Genomic DNA, 20,019 nt, shown 5'->3' with positions numbered 1-20,019 from the left:
CTAGTGCTAGAGAGAGCTCTTTGAACCCAAGCGTTTGACTTCTTAGTGGCAGTTAGAGAGAGAGAGAGATAGAATATGCTTTATTGTACACCAAAATATTTTGGTTATATACAATAGGCGGTTTTATCGCTAAAAGCGATCTCTTCCAGATAACGATCAGGTGTTTATAACTGTGTTTTACTTATATACTATATTAAAAAAACCTATGTACATAAACAATGTAATGAAAATTTTGCTATATTATAATGAATAAGCTGTAAACTGCATAATTTTGGCAATGACTAGATTTAACAATAATAGTAGTAATAGTTACATTAGCCCGCCTATAAGGATATTTTTCATAAATTTTCACACAAATAATGAAAAACATTGATGCTCTTAACTACGACAATAGTCTAACACAGTCTCGGAGAATTTTTTTATATAATTTTATCGTTTATCTTTAAGTAATTATAATAGCATTAATAACAGTTAACAATAATTCTTGGTGCGTCGGTCAACTAACGAGTTCGATCATTAACTAAGTTTAAGTCATTAATGGTCTATTTTTTAAATGGCCATCTATTTTTGTTCTAATAATGTAACCTAGACTATTAATATTGTCTGATAAAGGTTATTTAAAATTTCTACACGCGAGAACATCTACTGATTTTTATAATATTTTGTTTTTTATTCCTGCTATTTACACCCTGCCTATTCCAGCCGTGAAGCAGTAATGCGTTTCGGTTTGAAGGGCGGGGCAGCCGTTGCACTGTTAAAAGTGAGACCTTACTCATGTCTCAAAGTGGGTGGCGCATTTACGTTGTAGATGTCTATGGGCTCCGGTAACCACTTAACACCAGGTGGGCCGTGATATCGTTCACCCATTTAAGCAATAAAAAATAAAAATACAATTTTTGGATAAATAATAGTCTCACTATCTTATAATTTTTTTATAGCGCATTACTGCCTCACGGCAGAAATAGGCATGGCAGTGGTACCCACCCGCGCGGACTCACAAGAGGTCCTACCACCAGTAAAGTGAAAAAGTGGAAAAATGGAGAAAAAACATTTTTTCCTATTATTTGGGGCCTGTAGACATAGCAACCTTGAAACATTAGATCCAAAACTCAATTGTATTGTAAAATGACTGTAAAATTAAAACATATATTAGTTTACTTACTGGTTTTGTTTATTCTTGATCACAGTAACATCAACATAATAATAATGGCGTAGGATTTTTAGGACTGGGTTTTTTGATAAATTTAGGCGCTCGTCGCAAATGTGGTCCACTGGTAACTTTTTAACAAATTAATAATAACAATGTTTAAATTTCGAAAATTTTCAAATACCAACTTTTTTTTTTTGTAGCTTAGATGGGTGGACGAGCTCACAGCCCACCTGGTGTAAAGTGGTTACTGGAGCCCATAGACATTTACAACGTAAATGCGCCACCCACCTTGAGATATAAGTTCTAAGATCTCAGTATAGTTACAGCGGCTGCCCTACCCTTCAAACCGAAACGCATTACTGCTTCACGGCAGAAATAGGCAGGGCGGTGGTACCTACCCGTGCGGACTCACAAGAGGTCCTACCACCAGTAGGAAAAATCAATAGATCCCGTAATTGGAAGGTACATATTTGTAGCGTTGAAAGAGGGTTCGAAAAATAACCCCAAAAAGTCATTTTAACTACGTCACGAAATCTAGTTTGTATTCTAAGTGAGGTAGACTCAAACTAGTTGATTACGTTTGCTGTCGTATACCACTTTTGATTTATTTATTTTTTTCTTACCTATTAGGTTAAGTCGGCTTTATTCTACTTTAAATACTCATTAACACGTTGACTGCCACATAGGTCACCGGTGCCCTACGCGGCGCACTGAAGGAATTATGACGATTACTCTCTTCGATCTACATACTAAGGCGCCGGAATGTCTAGTAGACTCTGGGAATGCTGAATCCGCAGATACTATGAATAAATCTATTTTTGAAAATATCTAAAAGTCTAAAACATGCATTAACAAATAAAAGAAGGCATACTCGTAGGTTACACGGCAGTTACAGGGTTAAATTTCCCGCTCAAACCGTGTGATAAAACAAAAGTCGCGCGTACCATAGAAAAGGTTCATCTGGCATCTCTAATACGGAAGCTAGTTGTTTGCGCAGGGACTTTAAAATCGATATTTAAGCTATCCCTTACAGGCAGCTAAAATTAATAGTTTCCTTCGACCTCTCACGCCGAAGGCCAGAACAAAAAAGGCCTGAAGAGGGATCTTGACTGATTTGTCCGGATAAAGTCTGTGTGCATAGCTGTTACCATTAATCATGCCATTCCTCATTTAGTCTTCCTGCCTTTAACCAGTAGTAGTATTCTAATAATTGTAAACAGACATGCTTTAACAAAAACCGACTTCAAATAGAAAAAAATATATATTTCGAATCAAATTAATATACACCAAAAATAAAAATCATCGAAATCGGTTGGCGTGATATTGAGTTATTCGTCTATTTGTCGCGCACGTACTTAATGCAAATTTAAGACTTATATGGTTTTCTCATTTATACCATTATCAGAACTGGACTAAATGGAAATGGGACCACGCGGGAAGCGTCAGTTTTCTAATAAAAAAAGTATCACCCGAATCGATTCATTCAGTCAAAAGTTATGATACTTCATAACACAAACCACAAACATAAAAAAACATACAGTCGAATTGAGAACCACCTCCTGTTTTGAAGTCAGCTAAAAATAGTTTTAGTGTAATTTACAAAATTGAATTCAATTATATTTATAGGTTCAAAGAAGAAGGGTTGTATAAATGATTGGAAAATAAATCGTAATAGATCTTTAAATGTGGTCAGCATTAGCAATGTGTGCATATTCATTCAAAAGCTACGAGTAAGCTTTAAAGTTAGCTTATTTAGGATTTTTTTCGGTTTTCGCGAATCATAGACAAAATTAAAACTACTGACTACTACAGTTTGATCTCAATTTTATTGTTTTTTTTTTTAATTTTATTATGGCGGACTAATATATTTTAATGATCGCAGACGGATTAAATGTTTGAATTATATCACATTCGGGGCATCAAAATTAACTAACTGATTTTAGTGAAAATTATGTAAACCGAATTTCAAATAGTTCCATGTTTTACGTGATAATTTTATTTAGCTATAACAGCAATGAATTTTATTTGGGTCGTAATATAAGACGAATTTAATTTTGATAACACAAAAACTGGTGTACGTGATTCTAGACGCATTTGGTGTTATGCGGTTACAAGAGCTAATAGATATCAGAACGGGTTTTTGACCATTCACGTTATGATAACAGTTCGCAGTCTCAATAGGTAGAATAGGCCTTTTTTGAAGTTTGTAATTAATTATGAGTCTTATAAAAAAATTAGTAGCCATCCGTATGAGATCACTGGTGTGGTGAAGTGGAGCTAACCCAACCAGCCCTCAAAATCAAGAATAAAGTTACGCTATTTAACTCTGAGAACTTTTGAGGGATGAATAAGCAATTTTGTTGTTAATTTATTTAAAAAATATAACATGGCGTTGCTATGTGATCATTAGGCTTCTATAACCACATTAAACACAATTAGCCTTGAATTAGTCTGCTAGTCTACAACGAAAAAGGGGCAATTATGGAAGTCGTCGTGGCCTAAAGGATAAGACGTCCGGTGTATTCGGGTTGAGCAATGCATCGGTGTTCGAATCTTAGGCGGGTACCAACTTTTCTAATGAAATACGTACTAAACAAATGTTCACGATTGACTTCCACGGTGAAGGTATAAATAACATCGTGTAATAAAAATCAAACCCGAAAATTTTAATTTACGTAATTACGGGTGGTAGGACCTCTTGTAAGTCCGCACGGGTAGGTACCACCACCCTGCCCATTTTCTGCCGTGAAGCAGTAATGCGTTTCGGTTTGAAGGGTGGGGCAGCCGTTGTAACTATACTGAGACCTTAGTACTTATATCTCAAGGTGGGTGGTGCATTTACGTGGTAGATGTCTATGGACTCCAGTAACCACTTAATACTAGGTGGGCTGTGAGCTCGTCCACCTATAATAATTTTGTCTCCGGTTTCATTTAACATCAAATCTGCATTGAGCTCCTTCTTTGTCCATCTTGATGAACCAATAACGTTCAATGGAATTAGAATTTCAAATAAAGCCTTGATTTTTCTTACTGAGCCGTTTTTTCTTTAACCTTCCATGTAACAAAGCGTTCCAATCTTTTAATCTTTCGTTTAAGGAGCCGCTCTGTCTGTAATAAAAAAGTTTCATTAAGTATCTTACGTTATATTACCGTATTTTAATAAGGCATTTATTAATATTTTGTTATTATTGATTGTAATTTATGATGATAAAGATGTATGATGTTATTGATTGTAATTGTTGATTAATGTATTATTAATATTTGGATTTAATATATTTATTCACCTTTATTTCATTAGACGCACTAGCGTTGTGGTGTTTGTGTGCATCGGTAACCGCCTACCATCAGGAGGTCCGTCAGCTCGCTAACTTGGTTAAGAAATATAAAAAAAACAGATTTAAAGAGCATCGTCGTTCTATACAAAGACGAGCTTTGCTTCTTCATGTGTTTTATTCCAGATTATTTGATACAAATAATTCGTTTGTTTGAAGTGTAATTATTTAGTAATTGTTCTGTGTTTATTGTAAGTAGAATTACTTTTACTAGAGGTCCCGCAGTAGTCGAAATTCGACTATAATTAATTGGAATTGTAAGTTTGTACACTATTATGATTGTATTTTATACTTCTATAATCACAAATTTCGCCAAGATTACACTATAAAAAATATTAACAAAAACAAACAATATTTAATCTATTCTCAATTTGACAACAGACGCCAAGAACAAAAGTTTGACAATAAATAGTATGCATGCGTGTGTGCGTCAAATACATGGTATGTAGTGTGTGTAATGTTTTCTTTATTGACTTAATGCATCTTATAAGCATGATTTAAAAAAAATATTAGCATTGTGCACTTCTTCTCTATATTCTCTATAAGTGTGTAAAATTTCATACTCCTCCGTCCGCGCAATTTTCGTAAAAAGGGATACAAAGTTTTTGCTTCACGTATTAATTACTTTTATAACATTATAAGTTAGGTTAGTTTTCGTTTAAATATTATTTTATTCTATAGTTGTAGGAACATTGTGTACTTTGCACATTTATTTTGATTAGTCGTGAGTACATGACTTATGTTACTATCAGCCACTAGAAGAAAAAAAACAATTAGTAAAAAATCTGGCTAGTAGTAGCCAGATTTTTTACTCATTGCTTTTTTTGGTCTCCTTTTTTGAAGTTTGTAATTAATTATGTGCCTTATAAAAACCTTAGAAGTGACCGTTTTTTATGCTACCTATAATATAAAATCAATAAAAAAAGTCTATAGACTGATGTAGCTAATCTAATGAATAACATGTGGGTGTCCTATCACGCAATGCCACTATGATGGGATTCAAACTCGCCAATGTTGAACTTTATTATTTATCATTTGTAAAATGCAGAATTGCAATTTTGGAAGTACTTGTAAAGTGATTTGATCATATTTTTATTATTACTAGAGGTCCCGCAGTAGTCGAAATTCGACTATAATTAATTGGAATTGTAAGTTTGTACACTATTATGATTGTATTTTATACTTCTATAATCACAAATTTCGCCAAGACTACCCTATAAAAAATATTAATAAAGACAAACAATATGTATTTAATCTATTCTCAATTTGACCACAGACGTCAAGAACAAAAGTTTGACAATAAATAGTATGCATGCGTGTGTGCGTCAAATACATGGTATGTAGTGTGTGTAATGTTTTCTTTATTGATTTAATATATCTTTTATGCATTCTTTTAAAAAAATATTAGCATTGTGCACTTCTTCTCTATATTCTCTATAAATGTGGAAAATTTCATACCCCTCCGACCGCGCAATTTTCGTAAAAAGGGATACAAAGATTTTTCTTCACGTATTAATATATAGATTTTTTGTTTTAGTCCATTACGTTTTTGTAGTTTTTAAAGACAACAATTTCAATTATTTTTGTGCACTATGTAGGTACTCATGTGTCGTATTAATTGTAGAAACTTGTTTGGTGTTTGTTTGTCCGTCTTTAATATACTACGTAGATGTATTGTACTGTTGGTTACGCGACTGAAAATTGTTATTATTATATAAAACAACCTTGTAGCGGATGCAAACCTTTTAATATGATGATACATAATCGATAGGCGATAAAGACATCATCATCAATAAGCTTCTTCTCTTTTTATTTTTATTTTTATTGCTTAAATGGTTGGACGATCTCACAGCCCACTCTGTTAAGTGGTTACTGGAGCCCATAGACATCTACAACGTAAATACGCCACCCACCTTGAGATATAAGTTCTAAGGTCTCAAGTATAGCTACAACGGCTGCCCCACCCTTCAAACCGAAAGGTATTACTGCTTCACGGCAGAAATAGACAGGGCGGAGGTACCTACCCGCGCGGACTCACAACACGTCCTACCACCAGTAAAAGTGCGCTCCGGATTTGATAAAACCACCTTGTCGGACTGCACCCGCACGATCTCTTTCCCTCGATCTTCCATGTGCTTCTACAGTGCCATTGTAAAAAAAATATTCTTCTGGCAACTTAGTGAACCTCAAAAATTAGAAATGTGACAAAAATGAACTGAGGGTTTTGATCACGAGGGGACCAGACGCTTGAATAAGAGTGCTCCCCTGTTCCCCTGGTCCCCCCTCGTTTAGTGGCTAGGACTTTAAATACCATCCCTGGGCTAACGGTCCGCTCCCAACATCTACGGACTGCCGAGAACCAACATACCACACGCGCCACTTAGACCCGGGAGTCAAGTAGGGAGTTGGGCTCCCATTATCAAAAATAAAGCGTAGACTTTCATGTTGCTAATCACTAAAAACAAGGCTGTGGAGCTCGATAACAGAGCAATAAAAACAAACGAAACATAAAACAATAAAAAATAATACATAAATTTATTTCGACGAAAAAAAATTATATCAACTAATTTTCCTCGACTGTAATTTTCTTTACGAGTAATGAAACTACACTTTGTCGTGTCCTTTATGTATTGTATTATTAGCTGGTCCACAAATTGAATAGGGCTGCCGTTGGACTTAATTAAAATTTGATAGGACTGCCTTAATGAAACACTTTTACGATGGGAACCTTGTATTGGATACACCTGACCTTATCTATAATACATTAGTGAAAGACTTCAATATTCTCGATAAGTATGCGTGAGTATCGCGTATCTTTACTGGTGATATCTTTATCTTTACTTTTTACTGATGGTAGGACCTCTTGTGAGTCTGCACGGGTAGGTACCACCACCCCGCCTATTTTTGCCGTGAAGCATAAATGCGCTTCGGTTTGAAGACCCACCCTTCAGCCGTCGTAACTATACAGATACCTTAGAACTTATATCTCAAGGTGGATGGCGCATTTACGTTGTAGATGTCTATGGGCTCCAATAACCACATGACACCAGGCGGGCTGTGAGCTCGTCCAACCATCTAAGCAATAAAGAAATAAAAAATCTTCCCTCATTCAGTCATGCTCCTTATGTTTGAGGGTCGTGACCACTTCTATTTGTGACTTTCGTCCTCACGATTTTATGCTATCTTGTCCTGACTTCGGTTACTCTGAGAGCATCGTAGGCAGTGGAATCGGGGGTGGTTCGGACCTGGTCAGACCTTTTCAGTCAAATTTTCCTTCCCTTTTCCCCTGTCTTTTCCCCTCCCTTGGCAATAATCGCCAGCTTTCAAGATTGTCTCCGTCTTTTCTGGCAATATAGAGTATACCAGTACCAAATTAGATGGTTGCTTGATTAAATTTAGGTGTAGGAAAATGGCTATCGAAAACGGAAGACATGGCATAGCCTTGAATGAATGAATCGATCGAAAACCACAGATAACTTCAGTTTTGTTAACACGCAATGTAATAGAAATTAGTTGACCCGCGAAGTCAAGGGTCTGACACAAGCGTATGGGGCGTTCCGAATCTGACATATGAGTTTGAGTGAGTACGGTTGATGAGCCCCAAGTTTTTTTACGCGTCCATTGCAGGTTCACGGAGCATAGAATTACTGTAAAGATTATTGTTTATGCTTTAGTTACATGAATATGATGCGAATGATATTATTTTCTGTTTTCAACTTCCATTTGGGATCCTTACTTTCTGTTTTCATAATAAATACCAGCTTGTGTATTTAAATGCTAACTTTGACAGAACTTCGCTTTATATCGCGTTAGCCCTGAATACACGTGCTCAGCAATGGGATAAAAGGTATCCCATCAACATTTTACAACTGGATTAGTAGACCCGATAGATGTTATCCCGTACGCATGTCTCAAATTCGAAATTTTCAACCTTTTTTGAATAAGTTTTATAGCAATCTGGACCGTTTCGATGAACTTTAAAAAAAGCTATTACACACCGATTTGTGAGTCTAAACCATTCTCGAATTCACTTGAAAATCAGTTCAGCCGTTTAGAAGGAGTTCAGTCATTTATACAGGCACAGAATAATCATAATAATATGTGTAAAGATGTGACTTTCTTGGTGGTCCTCAAACTAGCTTAGAATACATATACAATATGTAATATATATTTCATATATATAGTATAATAATATAATAATACAAAGCGGACTCTAAGCACTTAGGGATCCAGGAGCTACAGCTGTCACTACTTTATCAAACAGCACTAAATATTTCATTTTATATCATAATATATATTAAAAGCTAAGCCGTAGTATTCACTTTATGATAAGCCGGAATTTTGAATTACTGGTTACTTTATTACTGGGGGTAGGACCTCTTGTGAATTCGCACGGGTAGGTACCACCATCCTGCCTGTTTCTGCCGTGAAGAAATAACGCGTTTCGGCTTGAAGAGTGGGGTAGCCGTTGTAACTATACTGAGACCTTAGAACTTATATCTCAAGGTGGGTGGCGCATTTCGTTGTAAATGTCTATGAGCTCCAGTAACCACTTAACACCAGGTGGGCTGTGAGCTTGTTCATCCATCTAAGTAATAAAAAAAATAAAATAAAAAAAAGATTTGTTTTCAATTCAAAATGTTGTCGCATACCAATACCACTCCTATATAAACACTACTAAATAAATACTGAAATTATTATTGCAAGGAAATAATTTCCGTACAAGTTCAGTTAGAAGAAATAAAAACACGAATTTATTTACAAAGTTTATTTTGAACATAAATTCTCGTTTCTGCAGCGTAACACCTCTCCGATATTGAAGAAATATGTTTCCTCATTTCTCCCATTGCTCTGAATATGTTTCCCAACGATTTATACCAGAAGTGGAAGCTACCATTCTGAAAACGAAATACAAATATAATCGAACCGGGTGATATTAATGAAATGAAAATTAATAATAATCTAGAGTTCGTCGTTTTACCGCTATATTTAATGGCTTCGGGCTTATAGCCCAATGCAGAAACGGCCACCGTTGTTCAAGGCATTAAAATGTAAATTAGTTGACAGAATATTGTGCTCAACACGTAAATGCACTTTTATATATGAGACAAAGTATTTTTCAGTTTTCAATAAGACATTAATTTTGTTTATATACTTATGACAAGATAGTAAGCAGATGACATTTCAATATATTGTACGCCGGTAAGAGTAACGCCATCTATCGTCGAATAGCAGAAACGAATATCAAAAGAGCTTGTATTATCGAGAACGCTCGAGAAGTGTAACGCCATCTATCATCAAATAGCGGAAACACATATCGAAATTACTCGCCCTATCGGGAATGTTCTCGATAATCATAGAGTTGTCGTGTAAAGTATAAAAGCGTTGCAGATATGACATGACGGCAATTAGTGATCGGATCTACTCGAAGCGAAACAGCGAATGGATCACCTGAAGCGATGAATGTTCCCTAAGTGTTTTAAGTGTTAAATTGAGTTTTAATTTGTACTTCGGTAGAAGTTTTATTCTATCCGAACATAAGCGTATAACAATATGTTCGCAAATATAAAAGTTCCGAACAATAACACTGGAAAATCCTTTTATCCGTTCCACTAAAATATACATTTTATCTGAGTAGTATCGCAAACCAGAATGCATTACTGCTTCGCGGCTGAAATAGGCAGGGCGGTAGTAAATACCCGTGCGGACTCACAAGACGTCCTACCACCAGTAATTACGCAAATTACAATTTTGCGGGTTTGATTTTTATTACACAATGGTATTCTTTCACCGTGGAAGTCAATGGTGAACATTTAGCAAGTACGTATTTCATTGAAAAATTGGTACCTGCCGGCGGGATTCGAAAACCGATGCATCGCTACATACGAATACACCGGACGCCTTATCCTTTAGGCCACGACGACTTCATATCCATGCCCATGTGGGCTCACAGGACACCCTACCATCAGCAAACTTATTTTCTTCATACAAATGCATATATTTGCAGACAATATATTGTGTAGAGGTAAATGAGGATAGCAGACATTAGTTCTTAGTTTATTTTTAATTTCAAACAAAATACCAACCAAGTTAGTTCACAGTATTTTCTTAATTTTCCTATTAGACATCATTAAAGGTAACTCTACGATTTAATATCGCGCTTATTTATATATTCACACACATTATTTTAAAATATAACGGTTGTTAGAACAATATTAAATTTGCTTCTTTACATAAAAACTTGGTTGGTCCGTGACTACGAAAACATTTAAGTATTTGAGACGTCGGATTTAATTAAATAAAATGAAAATAATAAACGCGAGTCTAAGCCGTTGGAATAGTTATAATTGCGTTACAAGAAAGCAATTGCGACTGACATAGTGGTGCAGTAGTTAGTGGCCCTGGTTAGCTGGTCGTAGGTTCGATTCCCGTATCGGGCAAACATTCTGTGATGAACAATTTTGTTTGCTCTTTGTCTGGGTTTTTATTATCTATATATGTATTTAAACATATTTAGGTATGTTTATGAGTTTCTGGTACCTTTTTTTTTATTGCTTAGATGTGTGGACGAACTCACAGCCCACCTGGTGTTAAATGGTTTTTTTTTATTTTTTTATATTGCTTATATGGTTACTGGAGCTATAGACATCTACAACGTAAATAGGCCACACATCTTGAGATATAGTTCTAAGGTCTCAGTATAGTCACAACGGCTGCCCCACCCCTCAAACCGAAACGCATTACTGCTTCACTGCAAAAATATGCGGGGCGGTGGTACCTACCCGTGCGGACTCACAAGAGGTCCTACCACCACTAATTACGCAAATAAACCTATAACACGAGGAACCCCAAATTGGGTTCAGATGACCGTGCATGATTTGTTCCCTGTTGTTATTATCTATACTAATATTATAAATCTATACTTAATATTATAAAGAGATTAAGAATTTGTTTCTTGGTTTGTATCGAATAGACTCCGAAACTACTGAACCGATTTGAAAAATTCTTTCACTGTTTGGAAGCTACACTGTTCCCGAGTGACATACGCTATAACCTTTTTTGAAAAAAATTAGGGATCCTTACTAAAACTCCAATAATGTAACCCAAGGTGTAAAAAAAATACCAAAAATATTCTTTACATCGTGTGCCCTGCGAAAACTATTGATGATAGAATAAATTAATGTACTACGACTTTGTAGAACACATTATTATTTACAAAAAACGTCGCGACAGCATATGTCTAACTATTATAGTTATGCCGCAATAAGTTTTCTTTTAAAATAAAACAACGTCAAATATCGTTGAGATTTTTGTTAAAGACCCGAGCGGAGCCGGAGCGGGCCGTAGTTATTCAGCTAGGTGTCCATTGGTGTCAAAATGTCATAGCCCTCGGGAAACACCCACACATGTCCTTCTTCAAACCAGGAATGCGGAGAGTACTCAATGGTAGGTAGCGACTTTGTTGTGCCCCTGGAATTGCTGACGACCATGAGCGACAGTAATCACTTACCAATAGGTGGGCCGTAAGTTAGTCTGCTTACAAAGGCAATAAATAATGATAATAATAATACTGCAGTGCTTCATCACAGTAATTTTGCTCATAATAAATCAGAGTGACGATTTCAAAACTAACTTACAAATCATGATCATTCGTCGTTGACGTAAACGTCATAACGATCCTCTTTGAAGTGAAATCGATCACGGGGAACGCAAACAAATGACACTCTAATAAACGGATGGGTCCGAGGGCGTGGTTTATAGGACATTTTATTTTTAACTTGCCCGTTCGTTCCAGTGACGTTGGTAAATACCCGAATACTATTTAGACGAAATCGCGGTGAATATTTCCTAGTGACGTAACGTTGTTGTCTGGAGTCGAAACTGTCTACGTTTATGAATTATTCGATTCCGACTGCGTACAAATTTAAGTTAACTTTTACGCTATCGTGGACGTTAAAAAACTCGCATTAAGCACACAGTTTTTTTTTTTCCTACCTGTGCTGATAGCCTTGAGAGGCTATTTCAGCTTCGCCCTAACGTTTGTAGGTGAGCTCGCGGGGCTCAAACCGGAGAGTTGCTAACACTGACCCTAGCAAGAGCAGTGCTTCGCAGAATCTACCACCGGATCGGAAACGCGACCCACTGAGAAGATCCGGCGAGGAACTCAGTGGGCTGTGTCTATGGGAGGCACACAGGTGTATCCATTAGGACGAATCTTTGGGGAATCCATTTACGGATACCCGGTCGAGGGGGTAACGGACCGGGTTGTGTCGGACTCCGGCGCCTCCAGAGAGGAAGAGGGAGACGAGGAAGGCCAAGGTCCTCCACCTCCCCCAATTCCTCGCAAGAGACTACGCTTATTAGAGCACGACGACTATTATACCCTGTATCTTCTTCTTCGTCGCTTTCTTCATTGCTGAAGGTCGTGTCCCTGAAAGTTGACCGTTGCCTGTCTCGTGAGCTGTTTCCATCTCGTCCGGTCCTCAGCTGCTCGAATGGCGGTTGCGACTGGCAACCCAGTTAGAGCGGTTACTTGATCACACCAACGCCTAGGTAATCGGTCGCGGGGTCTCTTTCCTTCTACTTTGCCCGTCACAATCACTTTGTTCAAGTACTTTGTGAAGTGCGGCGCAGAAGGCAAGGGGAAACCACTGCGCTAGTTTTCCCAAGTAATCCTATGAAAGTGGACCAAGTACCCTGTATATTAGAAGCTTATATCGTCTTTTCGCATTAAAAGTGTACAATTTCCAAAAATATTCGACATTGAATTAATATGCGGAATCATTTGGTATCACCAGTATTTTCTCATAAATACTGTCAAAAGAGCGTAGTTTCATTTTATTTTATTTTAGTTTACCTACATTTTGACTACATACTATTAACAAAATTAATACATAATTTTATCTTACTTTAAAGGACAGATAATATATATGGTAAAAAATAAAAAATAATGTTGCAAAGATGATTAATATTAAAAATATCACATGTTAAACCTTTAAAACACTCTCCTGTAAAATTAGTAAGTTTTGAGATTATACAGTTTTAATGCGAGAAGACGATACATTATATAGGCTTCTGCGCGTACTGCGAGGTAAATTTGCTCACATTTCGCGTATGTGAGATTTGCACGAGAACAGTATACGTGACCTGAATGTAATTGTTGTTTCAACATGTTGGTTGGGTTAAGCATTTGAAGGCGAAATCTTTATTGCACTGTCAACCTGAGACGTTACTGGCTCGTTTTTTAAGTATAACCCCACTACTATTATTAATCAAGGAAGATAAAACGTTATAAAGTATCGGACAGCGATAGGAAGATCTTGTATCGAGATTTATGATTTGAGATTTATTATGAATATGTCGGAGAAGCCACAATTATTAACAACATCGTCAGACATTGCAACGGATAACGTAATGTGGGACGCCCTCTAACGAGGTTTTTTTTTAATTGCTTAGATGGGTGGACGAGCCCACAGCCCACACGGTGTTAAGTCGTTACTGGAGCCCACAGAGATCCACAACGTAAATGCGCCACCCACCTTGAGACACAAGTTCTAAGGTCTCAGCATAGTTACAACGGCTGCCCCACCCTTCAAACCAAAACGCATTACTCCTTCCCGGCAGAAATAGGCAAGGTGGTGGTACCTACCCGCGCGGACTCCCAAGCGGTCCTACCACTAGTAAATTAATTTTTGCTTACACCAAATGGTATTAGTACCAATTATTTTATATTCAAAAATGAATCTTAGAGATATGAGCATAGAGCTCATAGTTTACCTAGTGTTAGGAGGTTACCGGAATCCATAGATGTACCCGTGCTGGTTTATAATACGCTCTACCACCAGTGAAAAGGAAAATTGAGGATAATTCTTTCAAAGATTAATTTTGATGACAATTATAATATGAAAATTTGTGCATATTTAACTCTAATAACGATGCATTATATGTTATATATATGTGTTAGTCAGACAAACTCGTTAGTACTGCGACGCCAGATGTCACAAACCATTTATATATAGGTCAGCTTATATTCGGGGAAACAAACTACACTACTAAAGAGAATTTATATGGTATTATTACAGCTATTAATAAATAATACTGAACGACAAGTTCGTAACTGATTTTTTTTTATCGTAAATAAGATATTTCAGTTACGTATCTAATGGTAGTTAAATAAATGATATTTTTACAAATGTTGTCGGAAAGGGACAAAGGGACAAGATCTTTCACTTAACGGTTTGTGACCGTGGCCATCATGAACTAATTTTTGACGGATGCTTGAATCTCGCTGGCGACATTTTCAAGATAAGCATACGTACATATGTATATACACTCGCGAGCAAAAGTTTGGAATCACTTACTTGAAATTAGTTCCGTGCGATGTCTTGTACTAATTTTTTTTTTTTTTAATAATCATAAAAATTACATCGTTTTAAAGGTTCAATTCTTAACTTTAAACTTATACTAAATTCATTAAAATCAAGCCAGTATTTAAGAAGCTATCCCGGATTAAGTGAAGGAATAACGAAAAAGACGTGTTTCAATTGCTTGATACGTCGCGAGTTGCGACTTATTGACCCCTATAAAAGCACCTGTTATCGGATTTTCTTTATCAGTTGACTTTCACACGTTGACCGGTATACATCTCCGCTAATTTTGATCCATTACCTTGTACGACAATGGAGACAACACCTACAGAAGCAGCACAAATCGTAGACCTATTGCAAGACGGGCTCAGCCAGCGGGTTGTCGCTCGTTGGCTCCACATAAGCCAGTCCTGTGTTTCGAAAGCTTACAAGCGCTTTCAGGAGACTGGTGGCTTTATCCCGAGACCAAGATCTGGACGGCGCCGGTGCACATCGGAGAGGGATGACCGTTTTATCGTGTTAATCTCTCTCCGAAATCGGCATTTACATGGTGCCGACGTCCAACAGGAGCTCCGAGATATTCGTGGGGTAGCAGCCAGCGAGTGGACACTTTGTCGACGACTCAAGCTAGCGAATCTGACTCCAAAAAGGCCTCCCACAGGCTCGAAACTCACGGTAGCTCACCGACAAGCACTCCTTCAATTTGCTCGCACCCATCTTGATTGGGAGGTTGAGCAATAGAGGCAATTCCTGTTCTCCGACGAGTGCAGGATATGTTTGCACGGTAGCGACCGAAGAGGTCGGGTCTACAGGCGGCCTGGGGAGCGATTTTCGCAGTGCTGTTTCGCTGAAACAGTGGCTTATGGGGGCGCCATTGTATGATGTGGGCTGGCATTTCCTTCGATGGTAGAACCGAGCTTGTTTTCGTGCCTGGCGGGGGACGAGGTGGCGGTCTAACTTCGGACTGGTACATTTCCAATATTCTGCTGGAACATGTCCTTACATATGCTGGATATATCGGTGATCACTTCCTCCTTATGCACGATAACGCTCGTTGTCACACTGCCCGTGTAACAACTGTATACCTCAAAGAAGTCGGTATCGCCACATTGGACTGGCCAGCGCTCAGCCCTGACTTGAATCCCATTGAGCACGTGTGGAATGAACCGAAGAGGAAGTTTCGTTCCAGAACTCCTGCTCCTTCATGTCTGAATGAGCTGAAATCGGCGTTGATTTACGAGTGGGAAGGTATCCCACAAGAATCAATTCAGAAGCTGATCATGTCTATGAAGAATCGTCTTCGAGCAGTTATTAGGGCGAGGGAAGGGAACACAAAGTACTGATACTTAATTTTAAGGCTAAATAATTTCTTTTACTTATTAATTTTTGTTGTTTTGTTCATTCATTATTTTTCCATATTTCCTTGTTTTCCTACATCCTTCACTTAATCCGGGATAGCTCCTTAACTACTGGCTCGATTTAAATGAATTTGGTATCAATTTAAAGTTGACAGCTGAACCTTTATAATTATGTAATTTTTATGATAATTAAAAATTTATTTAGTAACCAAGATCGCGCGGAACCAATTTCAAGTAAGTGATTCCAAACTTTTGCTCGCGTGTATACTAGCTGTTCCCGTCCGCTTCGCTGGGCATTTAAAATTAACATTATTGTTTCTCACCTTCGTCCTAATGGATATTACCTGTGTGCTTAGTGCGAGTTTTTTAACGTTCCCGATAGCGTAAAAGTTAACTCAAATTTGTATGGAGTTGGAACGTTTGCCTACGTTTCTCTGAAAAGTCTCAAAAACATTTGAAACTACAAAAAGAGTGAGCTGTTAGACGGTAGTCTATGCAATACGAATTTCGAACTCGAAAAATATGAAGTTGTAAAAATAAAAAGAGAGAATATGCTTTATTACAGAAATTTTTTACTTAATTTTTACTTTATTACAGAAGAGTATTAAGCGGAAGGCAGCGGCTTGGCTCTGCCCCTGGCATTACTGAAGTCCATGGGCGACGGTAACCACTCACGATCAGGTGGGCCGTATGCTCGTCTGCCTAAAAGGGCAATAAAAAATAAATAAAAAAAACGAAAAACATTAAATACAAAAAAGTACAATGCGTGGTCTTATCGCTAAAAGCAATTTCTTTCAGACAACCATCAAATGAACAAGAATCACTTTAGGAAACAAATTACGCGCGGTGTGTGCATAAATTCAAATTATAAATAACAAACAAAACGTAAAAATTCTTTTAACAAAATTAGTATATTATGTAAATATATATTGTAAACTATAAACTACTATAAATTTCATTGCACCTACCACTATTCACTCTGCACTACCTTTGCTTGACTGGTAGAGAATGCCTTAGGCATTAAGTCCGCCAATGTAAATTTTACATGAAGTGTAATAAATAAATAAAACAAATAAATAAATATTGACTAGATTTTGTATCGAAAATATACTTAACTTAAGGATTTTCCGTAGAACAAAACGCGAACGCCATGTGACGTTGGACAAAATGAATTCAAAGCGATTGGCTTCGTCTCATTAGAACGAGTTCCTTGCGCATCATCTGCGCAATGTTTGTTCGACCTACGTGTGCGATTCAGACGAAAGCAAACTATTTTTACTCAGAAATTACTCATTGAATATTTATCGAGCTTTGACAAAACAACTGAAGCTGAAATTACTTCCATCTAATTTCTGAATTCGATTACTATACTTTTTACGACAAGTTTGTATCGATTCAAAATAAATAAATACCGGAATATGATTTAGCATCAACAACAGAATAGTCAACTCTATAGTTATAAAAGCTGATAAAACATGTAATTTATTATATGAATATACACAACACTGACAGGGACAACACTGCTATTTACTTAACTACGATTGGCTAAAATTATCGTTTCCTTAATGTTAAAATTGTTGGCCAAACATTATAAGTTCAATGTATGTAAACAATTATTTAAGACGGCATTCAAGATAATTCATGAACAAACTACCGCCATTTTTTTACTATAATTACGAGTGTCTATTGTCGCATAAGACATTCCGCTTTGAGCAGCCGAATGAAATGGAACACTCTTTTATTATCATACACTTGAAATTCAATAAAGAAATTATTTTTAAAAGTTTATAAAAGGAAATGACAATAATGAAGAGAATTATCATTTTTTTAAATAACAGTCTCGCCGTTCTATATTATATACAATGTATCGTAATTATAACTACTTTAACGGTTTAATCACACGTTTTTTGACTCATGCGGCCTTACCTCGTTCTGAGGCGTTCCATTTAAGGCTTGAAGTGCAAGCGAGAGCGCGCAACGAGCGACAAAGAGGCACAATCGGCCTCCGCTTTCGGCAGCGTTCGACATCTGTCTCTCTCCTACTTGAGTGAGCGATAGTGATTTCCATTTACCTCCTTCTCTATATCCACACAAAATATCTATCAAACAAATAAAATTAAAATTTTCTTTTGAAAAATGAAACCTTTCCGTCAGTATTTTCTTATGACGTTGTCACGTTCAACTATCGTCAGTAAGCCGACTTTACAGACAACCGATTTTTTATTTGTAGCTGTATTATTTTCAACGTTCCGAATATTTTACAGTTTTCATGGTCACGCGATGGACATGTTGTGCACAATGACGATTAGAAAGGAAAGACTAAATCGTAAAGGTAGTATTAACTACATATGTGTACTACATATTAATAACATGCTATGTTGCACCATTTTAACGTTACAACGTCACTGCCTTGAGATAGTAGATTATGTAATGGACACAGATAATAATAAAATAAAAATAAAGTAAATCCGCACCGTGCCTAATGTACTGTTTGAGTTATTAGTTTCACTGCATTCACATTTTGTTAATAATTTATAAAAAGTAGTTAATAAAAGTAATTAATACAAATCATTAAATAAAATAATGAGCCATTGCTACTTGTTTAGGGGAAGGCCGTTCCGATATAAGCCTCGTTAACTTCCCATTAACCCGCAACGCTTTGTTTGGCAAATACCGGTAAACGCTGACATTTGGAGTTTTTTATTAATTAGCTTAACTTATGCGAAAATCTGACTATACGCAATGAAATAAGGTAGATTTTTCTTTGTTACGTTCGTCGAATTTGTCTCTTACAGTAGCCGATTGAAATAAACGAAGCAATATTATATACGCGTGATTATTAGTATGTAGAGTTTTTGAAGTTATACTTCTTTAGGCGCGTTATGAAAAATTGCTGAGAGTGAAATTTTACGATGCACTCGCACCGTGACCCAAAATTAACAGAATGAAGTTGCCCACTAAATCGCTCATTACAATACGACCGACGTAACTTGGCGAGTCTGAATATAGCCGCAGGTGAACTTTCCGAATCGTACCGAGAATTACCGAATTTATACGATGTCAAGAAAAGGGATGGCCAATATGAGTGTTTGAGGATGTTGTTTAATCGATTTTTTTTATGATGATTTAAAATTTAAATAAATAAAAAAAGAAATAAATTTGATAAAAATAAAGTATAACTTCTTACGAGCGTACATAAGTACACGCACCCTTTTTTTTGTCTCTATGTAAAGCAGAAAGCTCCGTAAGAACTCCATCGGCAGATATAAAATTCCACCGGATGTATAATAATAAGAACTCTTTTTGTGCCGGAAACATTTAGAATTCCGGTTTAAAATTGAAAAAGTTTTAACAAGGATTAAATTTGGACGTGAAACGCGAAATAAGGAAAATATTTTTTGACGTAAACGAGTTGAGGGAAGTTGCGTAAATTATTTTATTTTGTTAATTTAGTGTCTGTACATGCATGATGCATCTTTAAGCATGATGGTGGCTTAGTAAACATTTAGCAAATATAAAACTGCATAATCGTGAGAAAATGAAACAGAGTCGCTGGACTTGGCTTCTTGAGTTCTTCCAGAAAGTCTACTAATAACGTAGCGGTAGGCAGCGGCTTGGTTCTGCCCCTGGCATTGCTGAAGTCCATGGGCAACGGTAACCACTCACCATCAGGTGGGCCGTATGCTCGTCTGCCTACAAAGGCATTAAAAAAAAAATAAAAAAAAAAAACTATATTCAATAAAGTAAATTTAAATTATCTGTTCTTCTTCTTCTTTCAGTGCCTCTTCAATCCTGAAGGTTGGCCGTTAGCT

The 20,019-nt window shown here is 36.7% G+C and overlaps 1 protein-coding gene and 1 long non-coding RNA gene across 7 annotated transcripts in view; one reads left to right on the top strand and one right to left on the bottom strand.

Annotated features, from left to right (window-relative positions):
* Positions 1 to 20,019, top strand: part of LOC101738551 (soluble guanylate cyclase 88E) — a 117,530-nt gene that overhangs the window by 36,460 nt on the left and 61,051 nt on the right. The gene's annotated exons all lie outside the window — the stretch shown is intronic.
* On the bottom strand, positions 9,236 to 18,586 carry LOC134201482 (uncharacterized). Its single transcript, XR_009976804.1, has 2 exons — positions 18,134 to 18,586; positions 9,236 to 9,380 (listed from the first exon to the last, which is right to left on the bottom strand). It is a non-coding gene; the product is annotated as an uncharacterized LOC134201482 (long non-coding RNA).

Source organism: Bombyx mori, chromosome 26 (genome assembly GCF_030269925.1).
Source record: "Bombyx mori chromosome 26, ASM3026992v2".
Classification (NCBI taxonomy): domain Eukaryota; kingdom Metazoa; phylum Arthropoda; class Insecta; order Lepidoptera; family Bombycidae; genus Bombyx; species Bombyx mori.
The sequence above is the reverse complement of the archived record's forward strand: the minus strand, read 5'-3'. Positions and strand labels throughout refer to the sequence as shown.